Source organism: Cryptomeria japonica, chromosome 5 (assembly GCF_030272615.1).
Source record: "Cryptomeria japonica chromosome 5, Sugi_1.0, whole genome shotgun sequence".
NCBI lineage: Eukaryota > Viridiplantae > Streptophyta > Pinopsida > Cupressales > Cupressaceae > Cryptomeria > Cryptomeria japonica.
In genome coordinates this window covers 930191038-930208539 of record NC_081409.1, presented here as the reverse complement: position 1 = coordinate 930208539, position 17502 = coordinate 930191038, and the positions used below count along the sequence as shown (strand labels likewise).

Sequence of the window (17502 nt, the reverse complement as noted above, 5' to 3'; positions counted from 1 at the left end):
TCTAGGAACGCCTTGAAGTTACCCACGGACATCTTATCAAAAATGTGGAGAATTATTCGTTGGAACGTTGCCGGAGCATTGCAGAGACCGAAGGGCATCCGGTTGTAAGCATATACTCCGTCCTCCACCACAAATGTCGTCTTCAGCGTATCTTCCTCCGCTATTGATATCTGATTATAGCCGGAAAATCCATCCATAAATGAATAGATTTCATGGCCGGCCACCTCTTCCAGAATAGAGTCCGTGAACGGTATGGGAAATGGATCTTTGATGGTAACTGCATTGAGTCGCCGGAAGTCGACACAAATCCGGATCTCGTTACCATCCTTTTTGAGAGATATTACGATGGGGGATACCCATTCGCTATTCTGCACCCTAAAGATAATCTTGGCCTCCAGCATTCGTTCAATCTCTTTTTGTACTTTTGCAGCATAGTTTTTATTCATCCTGTACGGTCGCTGCCGTACTGGTACTGCTCCTGGTACCAACAGAATACGATGAACACATAACTCCAGTGGGACTCCCTTCAAATCCTTATAAGTCCATGCGAATACATCTTTGTACTCGGTGAAAATCTTGAATGCGGCCGTTTTCAGCACTGGGTTCCAGTCATCTCCTACCAGAATGATTTTCTTATCCGCCTCCGTACCTAGATTCAAAGGTTTCACCGTCGGTTCTTCATACTTCATGGCCTCCTTGTTTCTAAATTGATGTGCGGGTACGGTGTCCATTGTAGCTTCTCCTTCCTTATACTCCCCGTATTCTGGAGGATATTGATCTGGCTCCTCTCCTTCGACGCTTAATACGTTACAGGAGGGTGAGAACATCTCATAGTCCTCCTGGTGCCAATGGAACAATCCATTTAGTGAATCTGTGTCATCCTCTGAACAGCAACCTCCGATTTTTAATATGCCTTCAACGGCGCCAAATGTTTACCTCACTGGGTAAACAGGAAGAATACAAAAACTGAACAGCAATGCACAATGCAATTACAAAGGAAGTACCAGAATAAGCTTTCCATTAATGTCAAAAGATGTTCATATTATAATCCGTCGTCCATATTACATGTCCTCCAACACCCGGAGGTGTTACAATATATGACAGCCGAAGGGGTCGCGACACAACTGTCGCGACTCCAACTACCTACCCGTCGGCTAACTGACTATCAATAATTAACATTACTAAACGATACATATTTTCCGATAACAAACCATTCCCCTTTTTGAACCTCAAGATGAAATTTGAAATCAGTGCAATAATTAGAAGTACAACACAGCTGAATATATCAATGATCTCACACTTTTCTCATATGCTGCTCCATTTCGATCATATAGCACACAAATTTTTTAAAAACACTGAAACAGATCAATAATACAATAACCCCGAAGAAATGTATATTCAATTTGAATTCCCTTTATTGGCTTGACAGACACACAGGCACCTCACCAAAAAAAGAATCATTTATCTTTTGTAACGTAAATCATTCTCCACCGTAGTCGACACCAACTCAAAACAAATAGAATACTCCCCTAAACCTTTCAACATCGTTTCCTTTGGACAACTCACCCTGCATCTATCGCATTGACACATAAGAATAAAATGGCTTCACACATAAAAAACCCTTTATCACAGCCAAGAAGAATCCAAAATATTATAAGATAAAAACGGCACAATAGAAAGGCTGTCAAAACTTAATTCGCCACCACCAACACTTTAATCTGCTTCAACACACCAAATAAAATATCACGTCTACACTCAGTGTAATTCTGAAAGTTTGATTGAAAAAAAAAATGCCTCAAAAAGATACGTGATACTCTTGCAGTTCAAATACCAAATATCTGACAAACAAAAGAGACATTTTTTAATTTTTGGAACTTAGTCGCAGTTGCTATCCAATAAAAGTTGAACTCCAACACGAATTCTACCAACACGTATTCCAGCTCGATGCAGAAAATCACACACACAGAAGGCTTGAATCATTTTTTGAATACATTAAATACTCAGAACAGGCTTCATCATCATCATACACTGAACATGAACAAAATGGCTCCACTGCAGAAAAAAACATTTAAACAGTTACACCCAAACAAAGCCATGTATTTACTTATTGGAGTGCCAGAAGAATCCATCCCAATCCAAGTGTATGCCGCTGTCAAAGAACAAGAAAGAAGAATGCACATCTCTGACAAAGAACAAATGCTGCAAACACACGTACTGCCAGAAACATTTGATTGCAGATACAATTGTTTTTGTTAATGTATGGTAGCTTCGGTAAGATAAATGATTGAATGAGAGATAAATAAAGTCTCTCATTCAATCATTTATCCTATCAATAAACTATCAGGAAAACTTCAAGCTATTTCATTTGATGATCATTCTTCAGTTGTATATGTCCAATCTACTTAATCGATCAATATTGATAATCATATCATAGTATAGTATATCGGTTTGCATTATAACAGTGATCACCGATTATTATCGGGTTAACCATGCATCCCGATTTATATCGGATATCTTCACAGCAGTAAACAAATGATGATTATCGGATTGTTATCGGGTGGCAAAGTATGCACCGCTTGGTTTATAACTATTAGTTAGTGATTGGTATTGGTCAACTTAGACACCGATTGGCATCGGTTAACATGCCACATGAATACCGATTGGCATTGAACACTAAGTTACGTAGATCCCGATTAGTATCGGGCTGTTGATTAGAATAAACACCGATTGATAATTATATATCAAAGGGTGCGATCAAGTAATGTCTTGATCGGTCATGTCCATAAGACATGACCGGTCAAGGCATTGCTTGATCCTCCCCTCTTGCATATATATATCAATCGATATTTGTGAGAAGGATATTGAAATCGATAAATACTCCTCTCACCTGCCATACAAAAGAAGACAGTCAGATTTATAATATAAATAGATAATACATAGATAGAGAGAATATAAATTAGAATACATCTTGCATATTGAACTGTAAATTGAACATCATTTACAGTTTTTAACTACCCAGTCATCATCATAACTGATATCCAACAAAGAGGAAGATACTTGCCAAATGTAAGCACAAAAACAAGCACCGAGTCAGTCTTTTATAACACTTGAACTCAAATCGAATCCACAGAAGGAGACAAATCTTTCAAACAAGACACCTGAAGATGTGACATAGACAGCCAGCTAATACAGATACTAAGCCAACATGGACATCAATGACAAAATGCTCTACACTATAAACCTGCTATAATGATTTTATTGCCAATTAATAAGGGAAAGTTTCAATATTGTGTTTAGAAATGTGCGAGTTGTGTATTTTTGGCTGCATGATTGGGCAATTTGGTAAGACCCCCTGGTCCTTGACTTCATCAAGTGTGTGAACTTCTTGCTATTTGTCACTTGAAGCAAAAAACTAAAGAATTTTATCAGTTATGGGTTACAATTTATTGTCATTCAACTCCACCTTCTATATTTGAAGATGCTGCAGCACCTCTAGTGACGTCATCCTCCCTTGTCACTTAGTATTACATTCATTTTTGTTTTCTTTTGTTGCCTGGAAGAGTTTTATTTGGGGTGAGATTATGTAGCTAGCATATTATGCTTTGGTTATGTTTTGTTCATATGGGTATTCCCCACTATTTGTTAATTACTTGGTAGCTTTTGGTAGTTGTTAAAGTCAATTTCTAAATAGTTGCAATGGTTGTGTTTTACTTGGTAACTGTTGGGGTTATAGAATTCTCATATTCAAGAAAAGTTGTTTGATCTTATAAATGCCACATTGTCTATGGTCTTTGTATAAGCAATATATTGAATGAATAAAGCAATCTTTGTTAGTAATTTGTCACTTTCTAGTACAGTACAATTCAATTTATCTTTGTTGATTCTTTTTACTTTGCAAAGATAGTTGTTGCCATCTGTATGTAAAGACTTGCCTCTTAATTGGTGCTCATGCCCTCCAAACAATTTGCATTACATTCAAACTTATAGAATAAAAGAGAGTGAGTGAGGTTGGTTGTGCAACAAACTGACCAAAGATCTAATGTCCCATAAGCAATGGAATAAATTTGTTTCATCATTCACATGATTGTGTTCCAATAATTATATAGAGGCATAAAGAGAATGAAATGGCGCATCACCATCAAGGCAAATGTTACAAATAAAATTAAAATATAGAACTTTCACTCCAAGGGAAAATATCTTCCTTTCCCTTTTCAAGTGCTATTCGTTGACATGGCTAAAGTCGGATAACCAACTCCTTCCGGCCAACGTAGAATAGAATGTTGCCAAGTATCCTATCCTCTCTTGCGTAAGGAATCCCTAATGCTGTTTTAGTTGATCAAAGGGGACAACCTCAAGGTTCCAAATGTCAGGTCAGGATTGCAGGATAACTCAACGGTTTGATGTGTTTTGCTGGAAACACAAGGGGCCTTACGTTTACAACACGCTGGTGTGCATCCAACGATGCTGCGATTCTCAAGTTGGGAAATAAAATCAAAAGGGAAGGGTTTAGGGATCCTAAGTGCAATGATAGGAATGACTAGTGCTGGGGGTAGACAAATTTCCGTAACCAATTCTTGTTTTGCCAAAGACACCCTCACAACTCGACAAGAACGGTGCAATCTCCAAGGGAACGAAGGATTTTCAGACTATGGACATTCTTCCAGACACCCAATTTTGGCATAGCCTGAAATGAATACCCACAGTTGAATTGAGCATAGTTTTGGGTTCAGACTAACCATGCACGGTGACCTACAATCAACAGGTCCCCAATGGTATGAACCTGAAATGCATCAAATACCCCCCACATTTTGCCATTGAAATCATTGAACTCTACTTATAACTAGCTGGAAGAAAACCATGCAAATAGAATAAAACCAAAATACCAAACACCAAATCAATGTTCATATATTGATTTTAACTGCTATTACAACAATTGCTGCAGCAGTCTTATTCTACTCCTAATAATCTAACTACTAAAATCTAACCTTCTACAAAAAAATCTAACCCCTAAAAAACCTAACCCTTTACAAGAGAGAGGCCTTTGCCTTTTATAAATTTTACAATTTGAATCAAAGGCCAGGATTGACTGCATCCAAGGGCCCTGATCTGCCTTCTAGAAACTTGGCAGCTTTAACCCATGCCTAATTAATCCTTAGTTGTCCTCTCAACCACTTTCTCAACTACCCACAATTGTTTGGCATCAATTCAGGTCAATTTGGTAGTTTGAAATAATTGACCTGTGTCCACTCATTTTAAATACATTAGAGGGGGCCCACAGACAGTCCTTTTACAATAAAACAGTTCAGTTTTTAAACTGATTTTCTGGAATTAATTCTAGCTGTTCATTTCTGAGAATGCACACACTTGTTGCATTCTGAGTGCTCTTTTGTCTTCAATCTTGCTAAGGCTCCAACTTGTCGTCTGGTGATGGCGTGCTTCCCCGTGCTTCGTTTTATGCTTTGCGGTGCGTTCTTCATCGGCAACAAACAATCCATTTTGACTTGAGTTAATCACCTCGCGAAATTAAATAAATTCAACAAATATTAAATTTCTAGGGCAATGTCGGGCTTTGCTTTGGCGAAGATGAAAGATGTTTGCCTTTGTGCAAAAAAAAATCGTCAAACCTTTGTTTGAACGCTCTATAACTTAACGAAACTCGGCTTTTACTTTAAATGAACGAACTTTGTCCTCTTTTCCCTCAAAATATAATTACAGGTCGAAATTTTGTTTGAACACTCTTTTGTCTTATAATAAAATTCAGTTATTTCAAATGTTTTGAGCGATTTTTTATTTTTAAGTTTAAACGCCTTTCTTTTGAAATTTGGCCAATTTCTTTAAAAGGTGCGAACTTTGTTTTGCAATTTTTTTAAACACACATACCAAACCTTTCTACTTGCTCACCTTTTTGGTTAAGGAATTCGGTCTTTTTCATGAAAATGGCCGAATTTGTTTTCTTTCCCCCTTTCACCTTTGATTAGTGAAATTCAGGCTTTCCTAGCGAAAAAAATGCTATCTTAATTGGGGTTTCAGTTTTGCAAGGCGTTTAAAAATTTTGAGCCTTCTCCTACGCCAATTTGCTAATGATAAACTTCAGCTATTTTAATGAGCTTGGGCGAAAATCGCCGAACTCTGATTCAAACACACTTTTCTTCTAATGAAACTCGCGATTTTTAGGGGAAGTGTGCATTTTTGTATTTTTTTGGTTTTAAATGCCCTCCCTCCTAACTTGCAAACTTGGGATTTTTGACGAGACTATGTGACTTTGTTTAAACGTCCTTGCCTTTGTGAACTTCAGGAATTTGAGATAAGTGGTGCAATTTTTAAGTTGACTCCTCACTTTACATTATTCGCCCTCTACAAACTTCGGCCACTTTGTTGAAAATGCGTGATTTCATATGATTTTGCCCTAGCTTGCGGTTTTGGTTTGCTAAACCTCAGCTATTTAGCATGAGATGAGCAAACCCTTCTTCTGAAACCAAAAAGACCGAACTTTGATCTAGTCGCAGAATTTGATAAAGGGTCGAATTTGCCTATTCGCCCATGTCATTTGAATTTCGGGTTTTTAAGCAAATTTGTGCGATTTAGTTTTGCTTGTTTTCTTTTTGCAAAACTCGGGCTTTGTGCGAACTTTGGTTGAATCCTTTTGATGTCCGCTCCGTACCTCTATCTCACAAAACCTAGAAAAGGCCCGAGCTTAAATATGCCAAAATAGCTCATAATAAAATTTGCGCGCTTTGATCAAAGCAACCTCTTTGTGAAACTCGGGTCTTGGCCCTAAAAGGTGCGATTTTCTTAGCTCTCTTTCACTTAGTCAAACTCGGCTATATTGGTTGCCTTGTGCGATTTTGACTTGGTTTCACTTCGTCAAACTTTGCTTTTTCTCTGCGATTTGGTGAGGGTTTCACTCTGTCTTTGATTCAAATTTCGGGATTTCAGAATAAATCACGCGACTTTACCTTTCTTTTTGAGCGAATTTCATTTGAAATGCGAGTTTCTATTTTACTTCAAACGCCTCTCCCTGTACGAAGTTCGGGGATTTTCAATTAATAGAGTGATTTTGTTTTGCCAAACTCGGGACTCTAAGCCAATTTGTGCAATTTTCAGAGAGCTTGGTCGATTCTACTTCTCTTTATCGGGCAGATTTTCAAAAAACAATGGGGGTCCCCTGTGAAGCAGGGTGGGGTGTGCATAATGCACAACACTATTGTTGAGCCGTTGTTTCATTTTCACACAAGAAAAAATTATTCATTTCATAGGGCAAGTCTCAATCAATTTTCACACCAAGAGAATGCCATCACCCTACAGATTGTTTGTGCATATTCCTACATCTTGTAAACCTACCTTATCGGGCTCCAGGCTGCTGGTTGTGAGTGTCCATGGAGAATTCTAATTATATTACCCTTGAGGGACCAACTAGTGGCGTTCCTTGAGATATTTTATGGTAGATCCAGTCAAGTACAAGTTTTATGCACCTTGGGATTTACAATTTTATAAGACCTATGTTAGGGTGGTGTATTTAATGTAGACTTGCTTTTATGTTATAGGAGGCCAATATAAAACAACCACCAAAGGATGACTTTTCTCTTTTGGTCTGCTTCCATTCTTTGCATTTAAGGTTTTCATGCTTCTTTCCATTCTAAGAGTAGTCCTTTTTTGAGATGCTTCAGTATTATAGAGTTTGTGTCCTCTATATCCTTTGAGATGGATTTATTAGTGATACAAAAGTTTGTTTTTCCTGTTGTTTGTGGGGCATGCATTTTATTACAAAACTCAGGGAAAGTTAGTATTGTGCATTTTTCACTTGTAAGATAATATAGAAATACCAAGTTTTGTGGACTAACTATACTAAGAACAGCCTTCATATCTGTGTTTAGGTGAATTTAGGCAGTTTTGAGCTTCCGCTATAAAGTTTTTGGTGAAGATGATTATGTATTATTGATAATTGAAGCAAGCTTTCAGAGGAACTTAGTATGTTCTTATATGTTGACAGAGCAATCTGGTTGCTTGAGCTTCAACATTTCCTTCAGGCATCAAGGCTTGGCCAATTAATTCATTCAAAGGGAGTCAAATTTGGTATATATTCTGATGCTGGCATACAGTCTTAGGATTAATGAAAGCTAATATTTTCTTAGATAGGTCTCAGAGGAGATACATGTATCAATACCCCGTTTCCTAACGTTGATTTTTGTTTTTGGTTTCTTTCACCAGATCTAATGCAATGAGTTGAACCATTCAAGGCTTGTGGAACATGAGGAACAAAATGCCAAAACATTAGCTTCACGGTAACTTGCTCTTAATACGATTCTCTGTTCTAGTAATCATATCCTACCATATTTTGGATGAAACTATCTTTGCCCTTAAAACAAAATGCAAAGTTATTAGAGCAGATTGAGAGAATTTTAAGGTAACATGAGAAACTAAGAATGTTGTTTGCTAACATGATTAAAGTTTCAATATTAATTCGATGAATGGATAGGGAGTGGACTACTTGAAATATGATAACTGCAACAACAGTGACCTAAAACCTTGACAAATGTACATAATACTTGTTCCATATTTGGACAACAAATTCTTTATATTTGGGTTTATACTTTGGTTTGGCTAATTATATTGAATTTGTATACAAACCCACAGGTACCTAACCATGAGTGCAGCACTGACCGATTTAGGTTGTCCTATATTCCATCCAGCTCTTGTAATCTACCTAGATGGGGCAGCAAAATTGGAAAAATAAATTAGAGACATACAGTCTCTTAATCTCTGCATTTTTGTCGAGTAGGTAATTGTTTTTCTTTGATTACCAGGGCTTCATATTTCTTGTGTTGAACAGTATATACTATGCAGTGTTTTGTTATGAAGTTGATTGAGGAGTGGATTGTCCTGTCATTCTGCATACGCTAATGTCAAAGGCCTTTTCTATTTTCTGTTTAAATGAACTGTGACATGTCATTTCACAAATTCATTGCAATGAGCAGTGACTGCGTATTATTTATGGTTCACTGTCTTGTTCATTACATAGATTCATTGCTACAATTTTTCTACTTTTCTATAAAAACTAGCTACTCAGAAGCTCTTGTTTTCTGTTGCAAAAGTCATTGATGTAGATGCTATGCACAAATCTTCCTCTTGTTACTTCCTGCAGGCAAGCAGGTACACTATGCCATTCATGTATTTCAATTACTTTTCAACTTCTTGTCCAATCAAATAACTATTCCATAAAGTTTCTTTTGGGACATTGTACTATTCTTTTCATGTATGGTCTTATAAAGAACTGTAGTTCAGGGAGCAATTCCAACATGCAGTGCCTTCCTTGATTACAAGAGATCAATAAAAATCCCTTGAAAGTTGCCAAGTAATCATAACCATCAACAACTACCAAGAAACTATTTTTTTAACTTCCACAAGCTGACAAAGCATTAACATATCCATTGGGGATAAACATTGAGCAAAACATAACTAAGACAATATATGCTAACTAAATCAGCTTCCACCCCCTGGTTCTGTTCAGATTGTCATGGTTAAGATGGGTTTGACGTTTTCAAGTTGGCATAATATCTTAAACATCTTCTAGTGGGTCTTTGGTTTGGAAGTATTGCGGAACATTGACCCTCCTCCAGATTGGAGATTATGGGCACATAAGGATGGGGTGTAATGAGTTTAGTAAAAGTAGTGGAGGGTGGATGTTCGATGAGTGTAGGGATTGTTACCCTTGTTGTCTAATATCCCAATCCCTATTGCTTTCCTGCAAGTAATGATTTTAATCTCCCACACTCAAGTGGGTTTATTGCAGAGTTTCACAAAATGCATGGATACATCCGTTACACCTCAAAAGTCCCCCACAACTTTTTCTCGTGGAAGCCTACATTGGCCTAATACCTTCCACTCTATCATATACAGGTGGGCATTAATGGCTGTGATGTCCCCGATATAATTAAATAATAAATCTAATTATTTTGTTGTAAGGCCCCAAATTTAATAACAAATCTTTCGGTCCCTTTTATTTAATTAGATTAGACAAGTTTGTGTTGGTCGTGTCAGCCCGTTCGTAACCCTTCGGGAAGTTTCCCAAAGCTCATATATATGGCCGTATTAGTCATTGTTGTAGGTATGCGAATTTGGATATTTTTCTCTCTTGTGCGAATTCCTGTTGGAGTTCTGGTTTCCGCCATTTCGGAGGTGAAAGACCTGTAGGATTTGAGAAATACAAATCCACAGAACCCAAAAAAAACCTGCATGCAAGAAACCTGTCACAGAGAAAGAGAGAGAACAAATACAAGGGTTTTGGCTCTGACAAAGAGAAAAGATATTATCAGAGAAAAATATGAATCAAGAATATGAATAATACAAGAGATCAATCCTTATAAAGGAGATCAACACCAAAAGGAAAACCTAACCCTAAGGTGTGAGCATTTAATAATTAAATATTAATTATTAAATGACTAATGTATGCATAAAGAGAAATCTTAAGAGGAGAGCAAAGTTAATTAATTACTTTACTCTAACACCCCCCCTTAAGATGAGCTACAATGCAGCTACAAACAATGCAGAAGAAAGCAAAGGAACTACAATGCAAAAGAGGGTCCCGGCAACAAGGCCTGATGAGGTACCCAAATACAAGAAAATCTCTATAAAGTGGAGTAAAGGAGAAAACCCAGTGGGAAAAAACTCCTCTCCAAAAAGAGATAAAGAATCATGCTGAAAAGAAAACATGAAGGAAGGAAGGCCTCACTGAGACCCCCCAAGGACAACTTCCTTCACCCCAAGCATTGAGCGCAACTGAAGATAGCGCGGAGATGCCAAAGGTTTAGTGAAGATGTCTGCAACCTGCTCCTCTGTAGGAATATACTCCAAGATGAGAGAACCATCCTGAATCAACTGTCTGATGAAGTGCATGTGGATTTCAATATGCTTTGTCCGCTGATGCTCCACTGGGTTGCGAGAAATGTGAATGGCACTCTGGTTGTCACACCAAAGAATAGTGGGACAATCTGGAGGAAACCCAAACTCTGTCATCGATTGCCGAAGCCATAAAACCTCCTGACTGGCTAACACTGCTGCACGGTACTCAGCCTCTGTAGATGATAATGCAATAGCAGATTGCTTCTTGCAAGACCATGTGATAGGACTAGAACCAAGGCAAAAAACGAAGCCAGAAGTAGACTTCCGATCATTGACATCACCAGCCCAATCGGAGTCAGTGAAGCCAATGATGTGAGGGGATCCTGAAGAGTAGTGAATGCCATAATGTGTGGTGCCTCGAATATATCTCAAAATACGTTTGGCTGCTTGCCAATGGCTCTCATGAGGATCATGGGAGAACCGAGAGACAAGGCCAACCGCAAAGGAAAGATCAGGACGAGAATGTGTCAGGTACAACAGACTGCCAACCAACTGCCTGTATAAAGTGGGGTCTACTGAAGGAGTAGAGCAAGTGGAAGACAAAACAACACCTGACTGAAATGGAGTGGGGGCAGACTTGCAATCAAGCATGCCAAATCGCTGAAGCATATCAAGAGCATACTTCTCCTGAAAAATGGAAATCCCATCCGAAGATTGAATAACCTGTAGACCTAGAAAGAAGTGCAAGAGACCAAGATCGGTCATCTCAAACTGCTCCATCAAAGCTCTTTGAACACTCTGAATCATGGAGGATGAGCTACCTGTAATGATGAGATCATCTACATATAGCACTAGAATCAAAAGATCACCCTCCTGACGCTGAATATAGACTGTGTGATCGGAATGACAGCGTGTGAAGTGCGAGGAAAGCAAGAAGGAGTCCATCTTCTCATACCAAGCCCTGGGGGCTTGTTTGAGACCATACAATGAACGTCGAAGTCTGCAAACCAAAGAAGTGTCCTGCACAAAACCCTGAGGCTGCTCCATATAGATCTCCTCATGTAGGTCTCCATGCAAGAAGGCACTCTTCACATCCATCTGAAACACTGTCCATCCCTGTGAAGCTGCAAGTGAAAGTACCAGGCGTATAGAATTCATCTTGGCGACAGGAGCAAAGGTCTCAGAGTAGTCAATACCCTCTACTTGAGAAAACCCCTTCGCAACAAGACGGGCCTTATACTTATCAATAGAACCATCTGCAGCATACTTGGTACGATACACCCACTTGCACCGAACCAACTTTCTTCCCTTAGGAAGAGAACAAAGATCCCAAGTATGATTCTTCATCAAAGAAGAATACTCCTCATCCATGGCCCTATCCCACTCTGGGTGTCCTGTCGCCTCTGAAAACTTTTGAGGATCATCTGAAAGGGTATGACTCAAAAGACTAGAACCAGATGTCTGAGCACGAGTGCGACGAGTATCTGAAGGATCACCTGCCAAAGAACCAGCTGCATCAACAGTATCACGGGCCCACTTCGGCAAAGACGGAGCAACTGGTGGTGGTGGAGATGGTGGATCATGATCTACATCATCCTCAAGAGATAAGTAATCCTCAAGAGATGAAGAGGAAGGAGTAGGCAATGAGGGAGAAGCTGGTGATGGAGAATCCATCTGAGGATAGCACTCATCAAACTGGACATCCCGCCGAAACAAGACCTCTCTAGAATCAGGATCAAACAACCTGTATGCCTTAACATCCTCACAGTAGCCAACAAATATGAGTGGTCGGCTCTTCCTCTCCATGGCTATCCGCTGAGCATCAGGAATAAATGCCCAAGCCTCACTACCAAAAACTCGGAATGTAGAAACATCAGGCTTGACATGGGTCCAAGCCTCCTCAGGAGTCATATGTCGTAATGCCTTATGGGGCATTCGATTCTGAATATAATTGGCACAATTGACTGCCTCAGCCCAAAATGAAGAACTCATAGCTCGAGACTGTATCATACAATTTGCCATCTCCCGTAAGGTTCTGTTCTTTCTCTCAGCAACACCATTCTGTTGAGGGGTATAAGGAACTGTAAACTGATGCTGTAAACCATGCTCAGTGCAAAAATCTCTGAAAGCCTGATTTACATACTCCCCCCCATTATCTGTGCGTATCCTCCTGATAGAAAGTCCAGATTGCTTCTCCACAAATGTCTTAAACTTCCTGAAAGAGTCAAAGACATCAGACTTGTACTTAAGAAAGTACACCCATGTACGTCTGGAGAAGTCATCAATAAAAGTGAGTACATAACGGGCCCCTGAAAAAGGAGGAGTCGAAAAGGACATAAGATCACTGTGTACCAACTCTAGGGCTGCCCTAGCACGAGAGGCTCGACCCTTAGGAAAAGGATCTCGATGATGTTTGCCAAGGACACAACCACGACATACACCATCTGTACAAGAAATCTGTGGAAGCCCAATCACAAGTGCCTGTGTACTCATCTGCTGTAGATATCTGTAATTGACATGACCAAAACGCTCATGCCAAAGCCTGCTCACTGAATCTGCATGTGCTATAAGAGAGGAACCAACAGTGTCTGAACTCTCAAAGCCATCAAAACTATATAAGTGAGATGCAGAATCCACACTCCCAGTAGCCACAACCAAGTCAGGATCATGAAGATCTCGAATAACCACATCATGTGGAGAGAACTCAACTGTCTTACCAGAGCCAGAGTGGCAAATCTGATAAACAGATAGAAGGTTTGTCGAAATGTCAGGAACCAAAAGCACATCCTGAAGACAACCACCATCCAATGAAACAGTACCAGAACCCTGAACGGAAAGTTGTGCTGAGTCACCAACTGCAATATGTCGAGTGCCTGTAGGAGCAAGAGCGGTGACCAAATCCTGTGTGTGTGTCATATGGTGAGAGGCACCAGAATCTAGAATCCAAGTGGACGCTGAGGACAATGCTTGTGCAGAAAGAGCATGACCTTTCCCTGTGGGCTGTGAAGGAGGCTGTGGTGTACTGATATTATGCTGCTGCATGGCTTCCTCCAAAGCCTCTAAACGTTTCCAACACCTGGAAACGGGATGTCCTTCCTTGCCACAAAAACTGCAAGGATCACCTGATTTCTTCTTAGTCTTGGAGGAAGACTCACCAGACTTTGAAGATTTGCCCTGTTTAGAATTGAATTGTGGTTTTGAATCAGACTTAGGTGGTGGCTTGGAGGGATTCTCACTAGCCTCTGAATCTTTCTTAGGCTTCGGTTTCTGCTTCTGTTTTCCTTTGGAGGACTGGGCTACCAATGCTTGGTTCTGTGAACCTGAAAGTGAATCCAACTGCTTAAGCTTAGCTTGCTCACGAGTCAGACGATCACAAAAGACCTCAAAAGAAGGCATGACATGTCGAGCACCCAAGGCATCCATGGTGGAATAGAAGGTCGAAGAGAAGATCTGAAATGGACCCCGAAGCTTAGAGAGAATCAGGAAAATGCACTCTGTATCAGTCTTAGTCTTACCACAACCTTGCAAGATAGATCTTTGTTGTTTGAACTTCATCAGAAAGTCCTCAATAGAAGGAAATGAATCAGGTACCAAGGAAGTTAACTCTGCCTCAAGCTGCAAAGCTTTGAACTCGTTGACAGTACCAAAAAGTCCCTCAAACTTGGTCCAAATGGCTCGAGGAGTGATACAACCCTCAAGATGAAACTGGAGACTGTCGGAAATGTGTAAAGCCATCAATCCCATAGCCTGATCCATATTGTTCCTGTGCTGCATAATCTCAAAAGGACGTGTCAACTGAGGCTGAACCTCATCCAAACAGGACCATAACCCTTTTGACTGGAGAAGAGTCATCATGCGACCCTTCCAAGTGTGGTAATTATGCGGTGTGAGAGATTCAATAGGTCTGTCTGCCATCCTGTGAACTGTGCCTCAACTGCTCTGAAATTTTAATTATTATTAAGTGGTCTTTCAGAACTAGACAGAAGATGCAGAAGGGGGTTTGATTTTTTTTGTATTGGTGTTTGTAAATTCTAGTTTTCTGATGTAAATAACAGAAAGCAAGAGAAAACACCCCCCCACAATGCAAAAAACTAATCCCCAGTACAAACTGAAAGCCAGAAAATGATAGAAAGCAATAACAGGTTGAGACAAAATTTGGAGCACCTGAAGATTTTTCTGATGAAATAGACTGTAGATCTGGAAAGAGTACAGAACCACCTTTCCGACGCCTATTCGCTTTCGAAAAACGGAGTCTGTATGCAAAAGATATGGCTCCTGGAGTGCAAAAAACTTGTTCTGACTTCGACTTGCAAAAAACACTGCAAAACGGAAAAATCAGAAAAAAAGATCTCCATCTTTTAGATCGGGCTCGGAACCAGCTTTCCAACGCCTATTTTCATTCGAAAATCCGAGCTAAAATGCCCGAGTTATACCCGATTTAGTAAAACTGCTTCAAAAGAGCCCAAATAGACCCTTTAAGCCCTCAAGGGCTTAAAAAAAATAAGCCCCTGGTCCGCTGGGCGACCAGGGGCGGGCGCAGGAGGCGGCGGCGCGGGGGCGGCGCTGGGGCGGCGCAGCTAGCGGCGGGCGGCGCGCTGGCTGCGGGCGGGCGGCGCTCGGGCGGGGGTTCTCGGTGGGCGGCGCGGTGGGCGGCAGGCGGTGCAGCGGGGGCGCGGCGGGGGTTACCGCCGGGCTGCGCGTGCCTCCAAAAGAGGCTGCGCCCGATTTAAACAAAAATTGCGATTTTTGTTTAATTTTTTTGAAATTTTCGCCTCAGTTGTCGTGCCCTAGGGCCGTACGGCCTTGGGGCCAAAAAAAATTTGCCTCCTGGTGCAACTGTGTCCAAATCGGACGAATTTTATATGGAAATAGGGGTTTTTGGGCGCTACGAGCTCAACGGTGAGGTCCGTTTGGGCTCAAAGTGCACCAAAAAAAAAATACCCCCTATTCCAAAATAAAAAACAGAATACAAACACAGATCTGATGCAACCAAAACCTGGATCTCAAAATCTTTCAAAAGTCTGAACAAGCTGCAGCAGATCCAGCTCTGATACCATGTAGGATTTGAGAAATACAAATCCACAGAACCCAAAAAAAACCTGCATGCAAGAAACCTGTCACAGAGAAAGAGAGAGAACAAATACAAGGGTTTTGGCTCTGACAAAGAGAAAAGATATTATCAGAGAAAAATATGAATCAAGAATATGAATAATACAAGAGATCAATCCTTATAAAGGAGATCAACACCAAAAGGAAAACCTAACCCTAAGGTGTGAGCATTTAATAATTAAATATTAATTATTAAATGACTAATGTATGCATAAAGAGAAATCTTAAGAGGAGAGCAAAGTTAATTAATTACTTTACTCTAACAAGACCCTCCCTATTTGGTATTTACAGTTTCGGTGGGATTCACACCTCACCCTATTCTGTTCGGTGTTCTTGTTCCGGATCTGGCAAATCTTGAATTTCATCATTGTTACTTCTCCAGTTGAGTATTTGTTGAGTATTTGTTAATCTGATTTACATGCATAAGGATTCCTAATATTCCGAATTCGTCACTCAATACACTTGCGAGAGATTAACCCCCGCACAAGTTGAAGTCTACCGTACCCCCTCACCGTACGGTTACACTCCCTTATCACCACTGTACGGCCTGCCTCCACACTAACGTACGACCTATTTGGCATCACCATATGACCTTGTCACCACTGTACGGCCTCTTCAACACTACCGTACGACCCTGCACCACCGTACGGTACGGTCTTGGCACCACCGTACGGCCTCTTCGACACTACTGCATGGCCCTTCCTTGGCAGCCATACGCACAATCTCCTTCACCATATGATCTTTGTTCCAACACCGTACGACTGCACTACCGTACGGTCCTGCTCCAACACTACTGTACACCCTTGCTTCCTCCGCCAGTACAGTTGGGGAACATTACAATGGCATAGTCTCGAGGAAGTCTATGATCTCAAAGTGCGATCAATTCTTCAACATGTCCTCTTGTTTTCTCATCCAAAGTCCACCCAAGAGCTCGATTGTTCTTGTGGTATCTTCTTGTCGTTCAGTGAAGTTGATCCTCTTAGATTGCTGAAAACAAACTGCATCCTTCACAATCAGGTTTGTGAGTTGAAACTCAGGTGTGGCAGTCATTGAAAAACATGTGTTAAATTTGGGAAAATTGAATGGATCACATCGGCCTCTTTTTATTGTTTGAAGTGTGCTTGTTATTATGTAATATAAATAGAATGACCTTTCTTAAAACAAGGTGTGCTAATGGAAAGCTAACTAGCGTTATCAAGACTATTTTGGGATCCATCCCATAAACCTTAGTAGAATTTGATTGCAGTATGCTTTTTATGGGTGTGGAATAGCCATGAGTTTAGGGTTTCATTTAATGGAGCCAGTAATAAACATCTTCCCAGATCTTGAGGTCTTCGCCTCACAAAAGGGCAAGGGTTGGAATCATACATAGATAAAATGTCGCAGGGATTTATCATGAATAAGAAATACCCCATCGTAGGTTTCACCAAACTAACCCTTAATTGTGACTTAATTTTCTTCATTCCTTCATTCCATGGGGTTTTGATAGTGGTATGGATATATTCCACTGACCACTTGACTCCCGCTATATCCTGTTGGCTTTATTTTCTCTGC

The 17502-nt window shown here is 40.3% G+C and overlaps 1 protein-coding gene across 3 annotated transcripts in view; it reads left to right on the top strand.

Moving 5' to 3' along the window:
* Positions 1–8765, top strand: part of LOC131035770 (pentatricopeptide repeat-containing protein At3g02330, mitochondrial) — a 28518-nt gene extending 19753 nt beyond the window's left edge. For 2 of the 3 annotated variants that reach the window (XR_009104004.2, XR_009104001.2), the window contains 3 exons: positions 7991–8073; positions 8209–8282; positions 8635–8765. The gene's annotated coding sequence lies outside the window, so the exon portion shown is untranslated. Of the gene's footprint in view, positions 1–7874; positions 8074–8208; positions 8283–8634 lie in introns of those variants that run through there. The other variant, XR_009104002.2, reaches the window with a different exon arrangement.
* Positions 8766–17502: the final 8737 nt, after the last annotated feature.